The sequence below is a fragment of the Crocodylus porosus genome, unplaced genomic scaffold, assembly GCF_001723895.1.
Source record: "Crocodylus porosus isolate Cpor-Errol unplaced genomic scaffold, CroPor_comp1, whole genome shotgun sequence".
Lineage (NCBI taxonomy): Eukaryota > Metazoa > Chordata > Crocodylia > Crocodylidae > Crocodylus > Crocodylus porosus.
This window is the reverse complement of record NW_017728949.1, coordinates 8331000-8350034: the sequence shown is the minus strand read 5'-3', so window position 1 is coordinate 8350034 and position 19035 is coordinate 8331000. Positions and strand designations below refer to the sequence as shown.

Here is a 19035-nt window from a genome sequence, read left to right as displayed (position 1 = left end):
CATTTAAGCTGATAATTATGACTCATCTTAAGGTTCCTCTAAAGCCCATGCATAATGCCCACCCATGCTACAAGTCTCTCCATTCCCCAGCCTAACTCTGGAAGATCTGCTGACCTTCTAGGTATGACCTAAACTTTGCTTCTCTCTGCTCCAGTTCCCTAGCAGTACAATGACAGACAACAGCAGCTCCCTGCCTCATAGGGATGCTGGAGGCATTCAGATATTGTAAAGGGGGACCTTATTTATAGTCAACATTAAAAGGCTAAACTATGCATTAAATGTTCAGGGACTTGGCTTGATGTTTCCTTACATGGTTTATGAAAAGACAATATTAACAGGGGTGAACTATGCAATGAACTTGAATAGGAAGCCAAGCTTTTCAATAAGGTTAATTCTTTCTAAAAGGAATAGTCTAAGAATTTGCATTGCTTCAACTTCTTAGGGAGATGTCTACTTTATCTCAAGAATTAAGACAGACAGAGACCATCGTCACCAGTGTAACACCCAATGAAACTAACAGCAGGGACATACAGAATCCAGGTATTTCTTAGGGCCCTGCGTCAATCTGGCTGTAGCATTCACCTGTAACCTACTACATCACTGCCACTGTAAACTTTAGCTTCTGGTATTTAGTTATATAAAACAACAGAGCTCCTCTTTTTGCCATTTCAAAAAGCTTTCTTCACCACTGTGCAGCTACTGTTCATAACTTTGGTTAAATGCCTTTAGTTAGCATAGCAGAAACCTGTCAGAGCAAACACTGCAACATGTCCTTCAAGAAAAATAAAGATGCTTCAAAATTATTTAAATATATATTTTTTCTTTTTTTAAAATGAGATCTTCCCTAATCAAACCTAATGTAGAAACTCATGACTGAAACTACTTTTGTTTTCAGATCACAAAGGTTTGGTAAAATGCTGCATACTTAAGAAGAATTCCTATAAGAGATGAAAAATATCAATCCAAAGGGAGCCCATTGTCAGATACTGACTCATCATTCACTGATTGTGTGAAAAACTATGCAGCTCAATTTGGCCTGCTAACTATGACATCACTTTTATTTGTATATTTTTATCTGGGTATAGAACGTTCTTTTCCCAGTCTCCAATGCTGCAGCAAAACCTTAAATATTGACATCAAAACCAGTAAGTACTGTTAGTCCTTGAAACAATTTGGAAAGCACTAATGAACCTGGACTTACACTGCAGTTTGGCTTGTTGCCCTTGGATACTGGAAGTGAAATTAAAAGTGGAGGAAAGGAAAATTGAATTGTGCTGCAAAAAATTGTTGAAGCTATTTATCATGAATCCTGTTTTTGTTTCGTTTTTACATTATGCTGCCCTTGCCCCTCAACTTTGCTAAGTCTAATGTTAATGCAGATCAGGGACAGATTACTATTCAAAAGAAGCCTCTGAAAAACAACAAATGAAGACTTCCTTTGAAGAACTTTATTTATCCAGGGAGATCCGTAAGACAGCAAAAGCACCTCCTCCTCAACAAGAAGTAAAATGGTCTAGAGAACAGGGAAATTTTAGGAAATTACTATCCGTGATGTGAGAACTAGGACGGATTAGCTGACCAGCTGAAAAGCTGCAGACCATGTTCACTTTGCTTCAGAAATAGAACCTCTATATCAACTGTGCGTGAAAAATGATTGGCAACATTATGTTACATAAAAGTATTATTAGCCTGATTTCAAAGTGAACTTTGTGGTCTTTTATTAACAGCACTGATGACAATTCTCAGGAAGTCCAGGCCAAAAGTTTTATTGAGTTTGCATGCTTACCCAAAACTTAATCAAATGTCTCATTTCTGGGTACTGGACTACAACACTGGGCATTCTCACACAATTTCCATGATTCCTGATTTCATCCCACCTAGTAATACCACACGATCTGTCTTTCTTGAAAATGTCTTTACTTTTATTTTTAATCTCATTATTGCAATGCCCTTTAGAAAGCTAGATGAGACATAGTAGTGAAGTATGTGAAAATTTAGGGCCCATCCTAACAAACACACATGTATAAGAAGAGGAAATGTGTAGAGTGAACACAGAAGGTTATGGGTTAAAAGCTGGGAGAAATATAACAGGTAAAAGGTGAATAGGTGATGATCATAAATATCCCTGTCTAGGCAGGAGACAAAGGGTAGGATTTTCAAAACTGCTTAAATGTTTTAAAAACACTAGATTCATTGGAAGCCAATATGATCTGTACTCCTAAGACATATAGGCACTTGAAAATCCCACCCAAACATACCAGCTTGCAAAGTCCTCATTATGAAGGCATGCCCTCACAAGCAGGGTTCACTATTTTTTCACTATTCTATGAAGCTAGCATCAAAGAATTCAAGCAAAACAGAGATACTGCGAAAGAGATGACTACATATTTGCATTTATGTATTGGCAACAAAATATTCCTAAAAAACAGATTTAGCCTTTTTTGTATCATCATGTAGGAGCAGACTCCTAAACGTGAATGACATATAAAAAATATACATGACGTGCTACTCCAGCGTTGCCCCTCACTGGCAGCATATTAAAATTCCATGCATGAAACCACAAGCTGAGGTATTTTACATATTCTGACAGAACTGAAAGGGTTAGTGATTTCCCTTTCTTGCTTCGTGAATGTGATGCATCATATTATGCTATCTCTGCCTTCAGCTGTGTGTTCTGTGATAGATTGTTACTAGATAAGAGCAAGTCACTGGCTTTAACCCCAACCCCTACTGCACAGATTTATGTCACAATCAAACCTGTATGAAGAAGAACCCATTTCTAATGTTATTGATCTCAATGCAGATGGAGGATTTTATACACAGTTTTCACAGGGCTATTAAATCAGCTCAGGCAGACAGGTAATGAAGTTTTTTTTAGCCTTTGCTAGCTTCCCCTGGGTGAAATGCCCAATCTGACAGTGCAGTCAACACAAATCAAGCAGTCTGAGTTTACACATGCATGTAGAAAATAACTTTAGTGTACATAGTAAGATCAGACTGAATACCTATGCAAAGATGTAGCATAGCAGAATATGACAGAATGAAGCAATACAGACATTACTAGAAGACACTATCAGCAATAACCTTCAAATACCTAAATGCTTGTAAAAATATTAAAATAAAATGTGCCATCATACCTTTTTTGATCTGTGAAAAAGCAAATCCTAGTCAGTGCGTCAAATTAGTGTATGCAGGCTGACGAATCTATTAAAATAAGCCAAAAAGAGTAAAAAAATATTTTATTTTTGATGCAACAGTCTTTTCTTCAGCCTTTGGGGAGGAAGAAAATTGTTTTCATTAAACTGGTACAAAGATATACAGATAATATACATGCACACACACAGAATATATATAAAGAGATACCATCATTATTATATATACATTTTTAATTAATGCAATGTGTACTAATGCAGCTCTAAACATTCAGCAGACTGAATCCTGAATTCTACACAAGAATGCTGGTGTCTTTTTAAATGTTCATAAATCACATAAAGCTGATATCTTAAAAAGAAAATCATTACCAGCTCATGCGCTGCCATACCCCAAAAAGCCTATCCTTAAATAACTGCTGCATAATCATTCTCCTGGAGCATTATTATCCATCAGCTTGCTGCCTATCTCCAGACAGACGCAGTCTGCAAGCCACCAGCTTGTATCTACCATGTGTACGTCAGGAAAAGGAAAACTGCAAATTAGAAAAAGTCCCTGCAGTGGTGAAAAGGAAAAGAGGGCGAGTGGGAGAGGAAGAGGGAGTTCACTGGCCACAGAATTTTCGAGAATGATGACAAGCCAGCCAGCTCCGCCATCATTCACTCACAATAGGATGCTGCGACTCGCGTCTGCTCAAACAGTTTGTCAAGGGGTTTCTGGTATCAAATGCCTGAGAGGCATTGTAATTGCATCCAACCAAGTGTGTCCTCAGGAATCAGGCCTTTAATCCTATGAATATCATCAACTGCCTCCCTTTGTGCCACTGCCAAGCATACACACTAGCACATACTGCATACAGGCAGCAGCACCACACGGTTTCTGTGACTATACCAATCCAAATCCTAAACAGGTTTTACATATTGTACATTTTGAAAAGGAAGTCTTGAGGGATTTGACAATCTCTGCATTACAGATTAGGAACCACACATTGATTTTACTGTCCCCTTTTTTGATTGAGATGTCCCTGAATTTGTTGGTAAGTCATTTGCTCAGTTATTGGAATCTATATTTCTTATTTCTACCAATAAAGAAAAACAGGGAAGTCACTGAAGAGCAAAAGCAGCATGAATGTAAGCTAGGCTCTGTGTAACCAGTATTGTGATAGACAGCAGCCACCCCATATTTCAGCCTGAAAGCAAACTTGTGCGACTTACAAGTTTGCCTCAAAATTTGCAGTTTAGGTCAGGGCCAGGGTACATGTTTATTTTTATCCAAATTTGACAAGAATCAGATAAAGGCCTTAAGCAAAACACTCTAAAGCAAGACAGTCTAAAGACTGGAAAAAAAGAGGTTGGGGGTGGAGGGGAGAGGGAAGATCAGTCTGGTCAGTCTGAATAACCAGGTTGAGATTTGGACTTCAGGACCAAAAATGAAGCTAAATTTCTTTACGAAGTTGTAATTTTGTTATAAAATACCATCTAATCCAAGCTATTAAGGACACAAACAAGCAAAGCACAAGCACATGCCTAACTTCAGTCCTAGTAAAGCCAGTGGGCCTAGTAAAGCTTAAGATTTAGGGTTTTACTGGATCGGGAGTCTAAATATACACATCGACTGCTGTCCCGTTACCTTAGCTGGACCTCACAAGGCAACCCTATTGCTAGGAAGGCTTGTCAATGGAAAATGGGATCATTTTCCTACCCAAAGGCAGTTGAGGGGGCATAACAAGTTCCACATGTCTTGTGGGCCTAATATGCCATGTGAGGGACCTAACATGCCCCTAAGGCTGTAGAGAGGGGCCAATATTCCTCCTCAGGTTTACTGGGAGATCTCACCTTAGGAGGTCCATAAGGAGATGGTGCAATGCATCCCTAACCTCTTCCCCCTAGCCACCATTCTTGCCCTGTTCCCACTCCACATGAGCTCCATGAGGTGTTTTTGTCTGGATATCCCTAAAGGACCACAGTAGTGGGAGGTCTATTAAGTATAAAAGACTGACAGTAGCTTCCCTCACTGCCTTCCTTTGCTCCCTTAAACAGGGCACATGTAACAATTTTTCTGCTTCTCTAAATTTATCTTTTCCCACTAAATCAACACACCTCCAGTGAGGGGGAGCATGAGGAAATGGAAGAAACCAGTCACCAATAGCGGCAGGCATGAGACAGTGGTTATGGGTGAGCCTGAAAATAAAGGTGTAACAAGTTATCTTCCTGGAAGAGATGGGGAAAGGGAAAGATCAGAAGTCTAGGAGAAAGAAGCGAGGAAAACTCTAGCATATTTCTGACTTTTCCTTCCATCCACCTTCCTGTGGCCCATCAAAAGAAACTTGCTTTGATTTCTCACTTGCAGAAGCAAGGGAGGCTCGCAGGAATGGGCAAAATGTGGCCCAGGGGCCGAATGAGGCTCACCAAGCCATTCTATCAGGCCCGTGGGTGCCCCTTTCCCCCAATTAAGAAAATTAATATTTACCTGTCCCTGGCTGCCTCTCATGTGGCCCTCAATAGTTTGCCAAAACTCAGTAAGCAGCCCTCTGCCCGAAATAATTACCTGCCCCTATGTCTAGTGTCTCCTTGCCTTCCCCCAAAGCACTGAGCTGTTCCTCAGCTCCTCCATGCTGCCCTCTCTGCAAAAGGTACCACCAGACTCCATCAAACTCTAAAGGTTTGCGGTAAAGGCCCATAAACACAAGACAGGTGAAGGAGAAGAATAGAAAGGTGTCCTGTAAGCCTTATTAAAGATTACTGTCAATGCAGGGTCCTGTCTTAAGCCTTACATAGAAACTGATGCACATCCCTAGGCAGCATCCATCTCCTGTGCCCATTCTGGGGCCTCAGAAAATGTGAAAAGGTAATCAAAACCCAACTTCCTTCCTTCAGGCATAAGGAGTCCAAAGCTATAACTATTTAAAAAGAAAAAAACATTTAGCCACAAAAGTTTCGTATTATCACAGGCAAAAGTCAGCAGCAGTTTGAGGGTATACAACTCTTTCATAAAATTAGAGATAGGAAAAACAAAACCTTTATATACCTAGGAAAAGTACAGTTGAGGTTGGACTTCTTGAAGACAGCCCTCAAACTGCTTTAACTCTGCTTCCTGGAAAAAAACAAAAAACAAACCCTAACTACTGACCCTGTCCACAGCAAACCATTTCAATTTTGTCACTCCCTGGCAAACAATGGATTGCTTTACTTATCAATCATATAGGAGAAGCACTCCCTTACAAATTTCTATAAAGTCATATATAGCACACAGAAAAGAATTTCACAAACTCCTGATGAGAAAGAAATCACTAAGGACAAGATTGTGCAAGACGCAGAGGGCATTCAACCAAACACAAGGAACTCATTTCTTTCCAAGATCAGGCCATACATTTTGAGGTACTCATGATCTCAACAAATGTCACTGCACACAAAATGAGCTTGTCCCCATATAAAATTCTTGTAAATTAGGATAATGAAATAAGATCATTTTTCAGTAGAAACCCTCCCCCATTCCCGTGAGGTTAAAATAGTGATAAATCATGGCACTGACTAATGGAGGCATGTATGTGTGACTGAGGCCTCTAGCAGATGTTACATTTATGATGTGATTAACACATTAATTGTGCCATAATTTACAACATGTTCAGCCAATACCTGGCACCATAAAATGGCAAACCAACCACAATGATTTTCTACATTATGGCTAGGGACAAAAGTTACACATAAACCAGTATAAGTGATTCAAAACCAGTTCAGATCTGTAACACAACAGAAATTCAGTGTGCACAAACCACTTTCAAAATGGCTGAAACCAATTTAAGATACACCTGGATGGATGTAGTATCAGACTTCACTGATTTAGGTTAAATCAGTTTACTGAACTTCTGTCCTAGATCTCCTCCAAATTCAAGTTAGCTCGGTCCCCTAGCATCCCAGGATGCTTTGCATCTCCCCTGAAAACCATCCCCCCAGAGTGAGTGGGCTAGCTTTGGCCCAAACTGTCGGCTCCAGCCAAGCAGGAAAACATGCTCTAGTGCACCCCAGCTTTTGGTCTGGGGCACTGCAGGCTGCATTTCTGGAATCTGTTCATTTGCTTATTGGTTCAATCTATGCAGTTTAGATTATCCTGCAAAGATTGAATCAATTCAACCTTGAACTTTTTGACCGTCTGGACTTAGCCTATATGGCTAGGGACAGACATTACACATTAACCAATTTAAGTGATCAGGAATGAGTTTAAACCTATAACAGAACAGATGTTCAGTGCATATAAACCAGTTTGAAAATGGCTGAAACCGGTTTGATATGAACTTGGTTGAATGTAGTATCATACTTAATGCACTGTCTGTCCCAGATCCCTTCCTGGTTTAAGTTAAATCAGAGTCCTATTGCATCCCAGGTGCTTTGCAACTCCAGACAGGGCTCTGCTCCAGCCCAGCAAGGCTAGCCCCTCCTCTCTGCTCCCTGACCGGAGCTCTGGCAGAGACTGCAGGCAGCTGCCTGGCTTCCTCCTGCTCCTCTCTGCCCCCTCTCTGTTCAAGCAGGGATTCCCTCCTCCCCTCTACCTTACACAGATACCTCTCAGCATTAGTTAGCATACCACATGCTGGCTGTGGTCCATGGTGTGGGAAATGGGGCAAAAGCAGACAAGACAGTGTTGGCTTAGGGCTTTTTGGAGCTCATTAACAAGTAGGTGGTAATGTCCCTCCACTCCTTCCTTGGAAAAAGTGGCTTTAACTAATAAGAGAAGCTGTTGTTTTGTTTGATGGGGTGATAAATGCTAACAACTCCCTGTGTAACTCCCTGCTGTGTAACTCAATGCCCAGTGTGTGTGTGAGGGGGACCCCCTCCCTAATCAGAGCATCCTGCTGGGGCCTGGCCACAGCCCCTGAGCTCAGCACTGTCACAGGGAAGGAAGGGCTGCTTCAGCACCCCGTGCCTTCTAGCCTAAGCCACTGCAGGCATGTGCCTGCATTTCTTCAGTTCAAAAGAGATATCTGTGCAGTTACAAACCAGTTTAACCTAGCCAGGTTAGACTAACCTGCAAAGATTGAATCAATTCAGGCTCAGTCTTTTTGAACATCTGTCCCTAGCCTGTGTGGAAAAGATCACATGATGTTTGGGATAGAACATAAAATTCCTCAGATCTCAATGGCACCATTATTTAAGTGTCTGCCAGGGGTCAAATGATAAAACCATTATTTTCTAGTGCACACCTTTAACAACTTACCCATAAAGAAGGGAGAAAAGTAAGCTGAAATCTCCTTCAGGGAGTAAGAAAAGATCATTTGCATGCCTTGTTTAAGTGTCACCTGAACTCTAAAGTTTAGTTTTTATTTTAAACTCTAGTGTTCATAAACAATAAAGCACCATCACTTTTGCTATTATTTGTATTACAATGTTGCTTAGAAGCACCAGCTGAGATGAGGCCACATTCTGTTAGGTACTGGACATACATAAAATAAACAGTGCATGTCACAAATACTTTATAAGCTAAATAGATAAGGCAGGCAAGAGGTGACAGAAAGTATTCTCCAAATTTTACAGATGGGGAACTGATGAAAAGAATAACTAAGAAGAAAAAAAGTCTGTCACCAAGCCAGGAATCAAACCCAGATCTCCTAAGTCCCAACCTAGTACCTTCTATTCAGACCACTGCCATATACCAGCCACCACACCAGAAACTGAATCTTCGTTTTCTATCAGAGATTGTGCGCACTTGCACATGCACCCATACAAGAGAAAATTCAGCTGAAATGTTATGCATTGCCCAGAGTGGCATCTACTAAGATCATGACCTTAAATTAGAAGGAACAAGTTGTGTGAACAGAAACAGCTTCACAGTTTTGAAAGCAGGACTGGGAAGGGATGAATATTTTAACATGTCTTCTTGCACTGACATTTTAAATTATAAGTAGCTATTTTATCCAGCATTGCTAGTTTTGTTGCAGTAATAATAAATGGATATGCAGTCTGATTTTTGCATTGCTCTGCAAGGAGACCAGTTTATTGCAAGTTTCCCATTTCTTTAGAAAGAAAAAACAAGACTGAAGAAAAGGAATTTATTCTTCAAAATGCATATATGTGCCTTATGAAAAGGGGCTCTGCAGTGAGGACGGTTGAAGCAGGAGTCATCATCAGTGAATATATCTATGATTACTCATATAGAAAAGTTTAAGTAAAAATAAGGCAGTGATGGGAGCAAGGAAAAGCTGCAGCCTGAATAATTAGCCTCAGCATGTACCCAAAGGAAGAAGATTAAAAAAAATGTGGAAAGTTTCAGGATCAAAGCAGCCCTGGTTTTGTCCCTAGTATCCTTGTTGCATTTCATTCATACTGAATTGATGCACAAATAACTTATCTCCCCATCTCACACCGGCAGTCTATCCAATGTCTTCTAAATTGTATTGTTCATTTCCTTTGTACCAAAGGCACCCCCCATCTTTGTATCCCCAGCAAATTCACGTGCCCCTTCTCCCAAAGTAAACAAAATCAGACCTACCATTCATCTTACTGCCCATCACAAGTTGCCTGTTTACATTTCACCCTGTCTTCTGCAAAAAGTACCTGTTGCACTGGATACCTAAGCACATAGAAAGTTACCAACCTTGCAGCTAGACTCCATGCAGCACACAATTAATAGGGGTTTTATAATCTAAGCCAGCCAGGGATGTCAAAGATATAGCCCATGGGCCAGATCCAGCCCACAAAAACATAACATCTGGCCTGTGGTGCTGCCTGCAACCCTTGGACTGTACCTAAACACTGCATATGATGTAGCAGATTGGCCCTGCATGCAGCATATGTTGGTCTTGGCCCCATGTGCTATATATGTCACATGGGGCCAGTCCAGGGTGTGTACTATCTGTGCACTGCCTATGTGCTGTGATGCCTGGCATTGGGGCCAGTCTGTGGGGCCAAACCAGCTTGCATACTGGCCCCATGCCTCCCATCTGGCCTATGGAGCCTGATGGATGTGATACCCCTGATCTAGGTAAATTATGTTCACTCTTTGGCCCTCTGACATCTCAGTTTGTTACTTGTTTTTAAAATGTCAGACAGATTAATTGCTTGGATTCACAAAAAGATCATGACTGAATAAACGGCAACTGTCCAGATATTCCTCAAATCTACTTCTGATTTCCATTTTTTTGCTGCCACCTCATTTGAAGATCTAAGATTTTCAAATCATGGTAAAAATGCTTCTCAGAGCAACTGATGCTTTATGGAGACCTTTGAAGCTTTCAGGCAAACACACACTTTTCATTCTTATTTTATTACAAGGAAAGACTAGGTTTCTTATTTTAAGGACCAGTGCAAATGAATGTTTTTGTGCAACTTTAGGCTCTTGTAGCCACTGACAAACATTCCAGAAAACAGCTACAAAAAGACATCTTTGAGTGACATTGTCATCACATTTTCTGTCGGCACTGGGGATGTGGTCAGGACAAACTCTAAAATACCCAATTTATACATGGCATCATTAATATAGCTTTCACACAGCAACTCAACAGTGCAGCACAACCCTGCCTTGGATGCATCATATTTCAGTGCGAATTCAACCCTTTAATTCTTCACTGAGGCTATAATATGGTTAATTAGACTATGGACAATTGCAATGTTTTACCACTTTAAAAGGGGAGGAATTGCTTCTTCAGGGGGAGTGCAGATCAGTAATGAAATACCAATGTTTGCAGGTTTAAACCTGTTTCATCTGGGGTCAGGCACAGTGATTTAGCGAACTACAACAGTTACATTTTCTATATCCTTAGTGTCAATTATGGTGGCTAGTTTCTGTAATGTGGATATCTATTCCTTGGGAATTAGATGATAAAATAAAAAGCTCATTGACTTCTCATAAGCCAGTATAGGTTCCCATCTTAGAGTTTCTCTGCTAAAAATCCTGATAAACCTTTCACATCTGGAGATCCAAGTTCAGTTCTTCTAAATTTCCAAATCAAATTGATGCTGGTAATCCCATCCAAGTATCTAAATAGATACTTTGCATGCATCAAAAATCCAGGGAACAATTTTTTTTGTAAGTCTCTGCTAGAAAGAGTTTGAAATGGGGTGTCAGGGACCTTGCAGACTTGGAATATGTTCACAAGTATAGTGACAACTGTAATGATTCTGTCCACTGTGTCCTGTATTTGGCTCCAACTCAGGAAAGCATTTAAAGCATGTGCCAAGTCTCCCACTATTCAGAAAGTCTTTGAGCACTTGTTTTAGCGTCCTCCTTTCATTCCTATGACACATCAAGACATTAGGCTTTAATCAGCATTACTATTCCCTCACATGTGGGACCCTGAAGAACTCAGTTAACAAAATAACTTATAAAGAGCACCACAGTTGCTATTCATTGATTACCTCACAGCATTGGCAATGCATAGGGGGTGCATGCAGATGCACGTGCACACCGTGAGATTAGCCGTGCACCCCGTGGAAGCACTAGCTGCAAAACTGGAAGTGCACTTCCGGTTTTGCTGCTGGCTCGGCGATCAGCCGCTGAGGGACCCCCACCCCTGTTTGGTGATCTGATGCCCCAGGCTCAGGAGGCACCAGTTGCCCATGCTTCACAGTGGGCACGTCTACACATTCATTAATATGCAGTAGTTACTGTGCATTATATTTAGTATTTGCTTAATGAAGTACTAACTAAATGCGCAGTAACTACAGTAACTGTGCAGTAGTGCTGGTGCATGGGATTTTTTTTGCAATGCTTACAGTGCTGTAGCCCAATAACACTACGCAGTAACGTATTAGCAGTGTTGTTAGGCTACTGCACAGTAAGTAGATGTACCCAGTGTCTTGCAAATCAACTGATTTTGGAATATAGTCCCACATTTACAAAAGATGAGACAGGGAAAATAAATTAGTATTGTGAAAAAAACAAAGGGAAATCACAGAGGAGCAGAACACAAAGATCATGAACTGAATATCAGCCTCATGGAATCACTGAAAGATCAGGTAGTTTATCATGCTTGTGGAGAAAATAAGACCTGCAGGGAGCCCCAGGGACCAGATGACATGGCTTCATGGGCTGGATCCAGTCTGCAGATCATATCTTGGTTACCCCTGTCCTAGAGGACGTAGACAAAAGAAAGGAGTTTGTTCCTTCAGTTTTTTTCTTGTTTCTTCTCTTGTGGGGAGGCAAAGTTATATAGGTTTTTGTTATCATGTAAACAAGGGATGGGCAAAACTCACGTCACCACATGATGATGCAAATGCATGATCCTAAGATGCACTGAGCATCAGCAGTTCCTGCTGGTATAATTCATCTACACTACATCACTGATATCAGTACCCAAGCCAGATAGTTAAAAGTTCTCTCAGACGATCAACAACATGCAATCTAATGCAGAGTAGATATAACCTATATTGAATCTGGTTCTAAACACTACCACTTTGGCTTATTTTTAGTAAGACAAGACACATGCATTCTTATTTTTATTACAGCTGACCACTCTCTCCCATCCTTTTGCTGATGAATGAATCAAGACAGAAAACAGCTCCTGTAGGATATCAAAGGTTATGGTGATATAGTTTAAGTGTCAGTTCATTTTGTACTTCAGTATACTATATGACCTAATTAAGTTGTCAGACTTCACTATGAGAGCTCTAGTTGTTATCCTTTGTCAGAAATTATCCACAAAGTATTTCTGAAAACACGAATTATTTTGTTCAATTAGATTTCACATGACATGCAATTAAAACTGAGCTACCATGACTTTAAATAAATGCAGAATGAGGAGCACAGTGCAAAACAATCCAGTTATGTGTCCTGCCCCATCACGGAGGCAGAGCAGCACTCAAACACATGCTTAACTCCTAATGGTTTTGATGGGATTTAAACACATTTGAAGTGCATTACTGAAAAGGAATGCTTTCTTGAATTGGGCCCAGAACTGCCAGAGTCTCAAAGATAATGGCACATGATCTCATATTTCCATTCTGTTAATAAAGCAGCTGAAAGCTAAATGAACCCAGCCAGCTCTCCTCAGACAATTCTCTTCTCACTGCTTAGACTTTTAGCTACACATCTTCTTCCTTTAAAAGCCTGCTTTCCTAACAGCTGCCTTCTCCCTTTAATAGTTGACCATTTTCTTCCATATCCACCTGTTCACTCAAGAGAATAAAAACTATTGCTTGGTTCTGATTATTCAGACTACCTGACAGCGAGACCAGCTGCATAAGCAAAAGAAAATGAAATAACATGTAGTAAGATCTAGAGAAAGTGGTTTCAACAGATTCTCACTTAGCAAAAAGTTATGTAAAAGGCTGTCAAGCAGAAACAAATGCAACAATGGTCTGTCAGTCTGAGAAGGGAAGTTGCAATTTAACAACTCTGTCCTCCCAAAAAGTGTCTGTTTTATAAGAATGGGACTAACCGGTCATATTGATCCATGTAGGTGGAGCACAGCATAATGCTTTAGTGATGCAATAATATCCTTTTCCCTTCCCATGGAGTGCCTGTGTATTCTCATTGCTGTAGGCATCTTTGAAAGTTCCTTCATATTCTGAATTTTTAAAATAAAATAAAGGTAAATAAAAACAACAGTTTGATATCTAGGACATGATCCAAGCCCCACTGAAGTCAACTGGAGTGTTTCCACTGATTTCAATGGCCTCTGGATTATAAAGTGTGTGTGTGTGTGTGTGTGTACGTACATACATGTACATATATACGTACATGTACAGGGAGATCGCTCTCTATCTCCAGGGATTGTTTTTTACAGCTGTGGAAACTGAAATAAAGAAAAGTTAAAGTAGTGTCATATATACTATCAGTTAGACATGTTAACAAAACATGGCCCTGATTCAGCAGGATACATAAACAAGTTTCAGTGTTAAGTTCTGAATACGACTGTTGGCTACAACGGGTCTATTCAGGTGCTAAACATTAAGCATCCATCTATATCACTTGCTGAATCAGAACTTTGTTCTCCTGTCTTTTACTACAGTACCCTATATATACTACAGCAAATTCCCTGTGCTCCTCTTGGCAGGATTTCCTCCTTCCTTTTAAAAGATGTCATCTGTGCCAGTACTCTACTTAAGATTCATGTCTACACAGGGACACTAAAGAAAATTACTTTCAAATAACTAAAATTTTGTGAATTCAAAGTGAAATCCCACTTAAATGTATGCTTGGACATTTTGGAGAGGCTCATCCACAATTACGGGAGTTTTATTCTGAATTATTTTAATTCACTTCCAAGACAGCGTGCAAAACTCAGTTAAGACCACCTTAATTCTAAGTTGAAGAGTCCACATAAGGTTTAACAAGGTTTTAAATGATTCACTTAAAAAAAGTAATTTGAATTAGCTCTCCTGACTGTTCCCATATAAACATGCCCCAAGAATAAATCCAAACAACATTTTTTCTGCTTCTAATTGAATTACCTTATTTTATACCCAATCCATGACAACAATAAAGTCCCCACCAAAATCACAAGCAACACCCAGTACATTAAATAGATCTGAATGAAAGCTAGCCGATTCATTTTTTGCATTTGAATTACATTTACCTTGACATTTCACATTGTGACCATTTCAATTACTGCCATTTTAACAAACTGAAGAAATAACTGAAAACTTTCTATAATAATTCCAATATTTTAAAAAAAACTTTAAAATTTTGAATTTTATCAAAAAAGTGCTCATGATTTTTCTTTATGTCTCGCCTCAAATTTTAGTCCAGTTCTTATTTAGCAAGGGCATCAACCCTTACCTTTTCTGTGTATTTTTGTACAGGCATTTACACAAAAAATCAAGTCTTCAGTCACATTTTACCTTTTCAAAGCAAAAACATGGATTAACTACACAGTGCACCCATCTATATGAGATACTTTACTGAACAGTAGATCAATTTACTGTGCAGTAAGCATCACCATCTACACATGTAGGTGCTTACTGCACAGTAAATTGGTCCGCTATGTGGTTAATTTACTACCTGCAACTGCAGTTAAAATTTAACTGCAGAGTAATTACTGCACAGTTAGGCACATGTAGATGGCTGACTGGGAGCAAATTTGCTCCCAGTTAGTCAGGCAGCAAGGGACAGGAGATTGCTTCCTGTCCCTAGGAGCTGCCAGCTGCTGGGGCAGGTTCCAGTGCTGGAGCCTGGGCTGGGACAATGTCCCCCAGTCCCAGCAACAGGTGATTGAGGAGCCGGGGTGAGGAGCTCCCAGCTGTAGGCAGGGGGACACTGCCCTAGCACGGGCTCCACCATCAAAGCCCATTCTGGCAGCAGGCAGTTCCCAGGGGCAGGGAACAACCTCCCAGTCCCTGCTAGGAGCCTGGGGCTCCCCCGGCTGCTGCACAGGGGCACAGCAGGTTGACAGCAAATCTGCTCCTAAATGCCTGCACATGTAAATGCCTGCCCAGGGTCGGTTTACTCCACAGTAAATTACTGTGGAGTAAACCCATCTAGCAGTATTAGCATGTGTAAATGCACTTGTTATACAATAGATCTAGGATGTGTTCTTTTATTGTATAAGGGTTGCTGACTCCCAGTCCTATGCTCAGTACAGTGCCTATTTCCAGACATCCTGATTGACCTTCCCTCTGATCCATCTCAATCACATAATCACACTGAAGGCTCCTTTCATGGATGACCACCCTGAATGTATTTCTCAATGGATTTTGACGGTTACATTTGCTGTGAAATTAACATAGGAGATTCAGCAGGCTTATTCATTAACTTCTTGTGATTGACTCCTGTCTTCATCACCGTAAAAATAAATTTCCTGCATTGATATAATGATTCTCATTTTCCTTTTGCTTACAAATGTGAAAATCAGGAGTAACTCCACTGAGGGTCTATCAGTTATTATACCAAGTATAACATAGTTTTATATCGAATAGAGACCTGGACTTGATAACATGAAAGCAAATTTGTTTTACCATGGTCTCCAAGCACTACGCAAAAAAGGTTTTCCAAGTTATTTGTACATAAAAATTACTTCCATCATCTCTGGAATTCAGCTGCCTGTAGGGTGAAAAGCAGCAGCTAACAGCACACAGTACTACAGAAGAATTTATGGTAGGAAGCAAAGAAAGTTATATCCAATTGAAATAAGGAAGGAAATTTTAGGAAGATATAATTATAGTCAGATCTAATTTATCAGAATGGGGTGGGAGATTAAAGTTATTAGAATAAACAGTTTGAAATAAGTGAAGGTCTTTGGAATGCTCTAGTATACATTGAGGAATATGACCTCATTTTGGATAAACAAGTATTTTTTTTAGATAAAGGACCCAAATTACAAAGTTGCCAGGACACTCGATTTAGCATTCTGACTGTTCTAAATGTTCTAATGGGATTTGTTATTACTGCTAATGATCCAGATACTTATATGTTATTCAAAAGACTAAACTTTTCAGCAATATTTTAACTGCCAAAACTATACATGTGCACTGACTGAATAATGACCCAAAATTAAGAGAGAAAAAAAGGTTTTTTAAAAAAAAATCACTAGTTCTAATTCCTGAAGCCCATACCTATGATTCCTTTGAAAACCTTCTAAACTGATCAAGAGGATATCAAAGAAAGAACTAGCTATATCTTGTACAAGACATGCCTCAAGGCATGTAGGTTGCATACTGGACGCTTTCAGGAAGAGGCAGTCCAGAACTGGCTTTAGATATTTAACAACAAACTCTCCTGATGTAGGGGAAAGATAGGACTTATAGTAACAGATGAGTATGGGTGCTTCAGGCACTATTAGGAACCTAAAAATTGGAAAAAAAAAAAAGATGTACAGAAAGTGGAAACAATGGCACATAATCTGGAATGAATATGAAGGGATAGCAAAAGCAGGGGTAAAATAAGAAAAGATAAGGATCATAATGAAATACTATTAGGAAGCGTTATAGAAGGAAAAAAGAAAAGGATTTATAAAAACACCAAAAGTCAGACAAGGTAAAGAATATTAAAAAAGGATGGATTTATTTAAGTCTGCAGGGCCTGATGCCACTAACCCTAGAGTGCTTAAGGAACTAGCCAAAGCAACCTCTGAACAATTTACAATTATCTTCAAGAATTCATGGCGGACAAAAAAGTCCAAAGGCCCTAAGAAGGACAGTCAGTATCCAGCTTTAAAAGATTTTTAAAAAAGAAGAAGAATCTGGGAACTACAGAAAGTCAGGCTGGCAGGTATTCCTGAAAAGATACTGGAAGGAATTATAAAAATAATCCATGTATAGAGACCTAGAAGATAATAAAATGATAAAAAAGTAATCAGCATAATTCCGTCAAGAACAAATCATGTCAAGTTGATCTAATGACCTCCTGACAGGATAACTGGCCTTGTGGATAAGAGAAAAGCAGTGCATAAGGTATACTTTGACTTTCAAAGGATTAAGATACATCCCCATATGACATTCACATGCCAAAGAGGCAAATGTGGGCTGGATGAAAATTGCTATAAGACAAGTACATAACTGGATGAAACAAAAACAGTCAGTCAAAGAGAAGTTGTCAGCAAGGATCCTGGTTTTCCCTGATAAAGAATCACAAAATCTCTAATAAACCCCCCAAAATCTGTGATTAAAATTAAAGGCCCCCCACAACCCTCTGGCCCTGCTCATGGCTCTTAGCGCCCCCCACCCCATCCCACAGACTTGCTGGTGCCACTCACCTCCGCCCACAGCCCCAGCTCCCCCAGCCCTGCTAAAGGGGGCCCCCAGCTGCCAGGGCTATGGGGCCATAGCCCCCTGCCCTCAGCAAGAGACAGCAGCTACTGAAGTGGAGCAAATCCCAGCTCCCCACTGCTGCCTTCTCGCTGCAGGCTGAAGAGAGTGAGGATGGAGTGGCTTCCCACTATGGCATGCATTTCCAGGGCTCGTGGGGGACCCATGCCCCCTAGATCTGTGTGGGGTGGGGGTGGGGCCAGGCATGGGCTGTGTGCTGCAGGCATGGGTTCCCATCCTGCTGCCCTCTCCTCGGCCCTCCGCAGCCCAGCGGGCATGACCTGGTGCGGCATGGAACAGCAGAGTCACATGGAGAAACTGCCTGCCACTACAAGCTCCGCGCTGCCTTGGTGATGCACCCCCCTGCACGTGCAGCTGCAGTGAGGGCAGCATCGTGGGGTTGTGCCCATCAAAGTTGCTGTGCACACAAGGGATGCGATGCCAGGGTAGCACGGAGCTTGCCATGGCAAGCACATTTCCTGCATGGCTGTGCTGTACCCTGCCATGCTAGGTCATGCCCGCCAGGCTGTGAAGGCCCTGGGAGAGGGCAGCAGGACAGGAGCCTGCACCCACAGTGGGCAGCCTGTCCCCACCCTTGGCCCACGCACAGATCTGGGGTGCATGGGTCCCCCCTGCCGCCCAGGAGTGTGTACCGTGGCAGGGAGATGCCTCCCCCACTCCACTTCCTGGACAAGCGGCTCACAGCCCTGTCCCACTCCCTGCTGGGGCTCTGCAGCTGTGCATTGCAGCCCTGGGCCCCAAGCGTCATGCACTGCCTGGCTGGGCAGCAGCCCCTGGCCCAGCCCTGCCTAATAGGGATGTGCGAAACGAATCCTATTTGATTCAGATTTGGCTCAAATCAGGGACAGTAATTCAGTTTGTTGATTTGGGTCACTGACCCCGATTTGATTCAGTTGAATCTGAATCTGAAGAGTCAATGCTGATTTGAAGAATCAGCAATTTGGACATAGACACAGCTTTCAATGTTTGTTCTACATAGCTCAAGGTACCAGGTGCAGCTTGTAAATGCTGCGATGGTGGGGTGGATGGAGCATCCCACAGGAGCACGCCCACATGCTCAGCAGCAAACCTAGAAGTGGACTTCTGGTCCCCTTCCAGGTCTGCCAGGGAGCACGCATGGGAGAGGCCCTGAACCCCCTGGTCCTGGCTCAGCAATCAGCTGGCAGGGACCCTGGGTACCCACCCCCAG

The 19035-nt window shown here is 41.3% G+C and overlaps 1 protein-coding gene across 18 annotated transcripts in view; it reads right to left on the bottom strand.

The window, feature by feature from the left end:
• MAP2 (microtubule associated protein 2) overlaps nt 1–19035 on the bottom strand; it is a 364315-nt gene that overhangs the window by 199204 nt on the left and 146076 nt on the right. For 17 of the 18 annotated variants that reach the window (XM_019553948.1, XM_019553947.1, XM_019553954.1 and 14 more), the window contains exon 3: nt 3138–3204. The gene's annotated coding sequence lies outside the window, so the exon portion shown is untranslated. Of the gene's footprint in view, nt 1–3137; nt 3205–3521; nt 5387–19035 lie in introns of those variants that run through there. The other variant, XM_019553950.1, reaches the window with a different exon arrangement.